This window comes from Orycteropus afer, unplaced genomic scaffold (assembly GCF_000298275.1).
Source record: "Orycteropus afer afer isolate SDZICR_OR568_19922 unplaced genomic scaffold, OryAfe1.0 scaffold00122, whole genome shotgun sequence".
NCBI lineage: Eukaryota > Metazoa > Chordata > Mammalia > Tubulidentata > Orycteropodidae > Orycteropus > Orycteropus afer.
Window position 1 is genome coordinate 2506165 of NW_006921709.1, and position 1528 is coordinate 2507692.

Consider the following 1528-nt stretch of genomic DNA (forward strand, 5'->3'; position numbering starts at 1 on the left):
ATCAATCTTTATGCATTCCATTTCATTTTTGACAACTTCCAATTTTCCTAGATTCATACTTTGTACATTCCATGTTCTGATTATTAATGGATGTTTGCCATTGTTTCTCCGCAATTTGAGTGGTGCCATGTCATCAAATGAAGGTCTTAAAAGCTTTATTTTATCCATATGAGTAAGGCTGATTTTACTCTGATAATGCAGCTCTTTCCCAGTCCTACTTTGAGAGCTTTCTAAGCTAAGTGACTCATCTTCCTCCTCTGTATTGGACAATGTTTCTGAACTATTCATTATGTTGCACAGTAATGTATCAGACAGTGTTTCTCTGCTATTCATAAGGTTTTCCCTGGCTAATTTTTTTAAAAGTGGATGGCCTCCTCCTTCTTCCTAGTCTGTCTCAGTCTGAAAGCCTGGCTGATACCTGTGCACCAGGTATACTCCATTGAGTTTGAAACACCAGTGGCACAGCCTCAAGACTCACAGCAACACGTCACCACAGTAGGACAAACCGACAGACAAATTTGTCTCCCTTAGCTGTTGGAAACCCCTCCAACCACCCTTACTAGATCCCTGTGGCTAATTCCTCGATCTGCTCCTGTCCCCCTTGCCTTTTCTGTCCTCTCCCTGCTTCCCACTTCGCTGCTTGTGGTGGGTGGTCTGGGTTTCCTTCCTCACTTGAGTCCCTGCCACTGACTTTTCGATCTGTTCCTATCCCCTTTGCCTTTTCTGTCCTCTCCCTGCCTTCCCGCCTTGCTGCTTGTAAGACATGGCCTGGGTTCCCTCTCCTCACCTGAGTCCCTGTGGCTGACTCCTCTGGAGTGATTCTAGAAAGACAAAATTATAAGGATGGGTTTTCTAAATTGGTCTCACCAATTCTGTTTTAGTTCTCCAATTTGATTAATCATAAAGGCACTGGTGACTCTGCCTCCGTTAGTAAAGAGGGCCCTGCTAATCCACATGAGGTGGCAACATTAATATGCAAAACAGCACCACCAATAGACCAAGCATTGGTGATCACATGTTTGATACTTTTCTGCAATGTTGTAAGCATGAAGAGTATGTTAGTTGGTCATATTTATGCTAGACAAAGTAATGAAAGAAGGAAATGAGTTCTTCAGGGCTGCTGAGTCACAGCTCAAGTGCCACATAAAAGACCTAAATGTTTCCATTTGCACCCTGAAAGAAAATCTTATTTCTTCTAGTAACAGAGCTGATATTGCCAAAACACAAACCCAGAGTCTTATTGTAAGGGTGGCTGAATTATAACACCAATTGAATTATCAACCCAGAATGTTGTCTGAAGTTAAAGTAAGGGTATTGATTGGGAAAAAATGGGTTCCTGCGGTGTAGTAAATTACTTAGTGTGGCTTTTCTACCCATAAGTCTTTGTAAACTCTAAGGTGGGAATTGCTATTAGCTACGGAGGAGATCCTGATTTTAAAGTCGCCCACCTGGGTTATTTCTGTTGGGCGTGGCACAATACAATGTTCTGGGAAGTTCCCACTCTCTCTCATGTGCTTAGAGTTCTGAT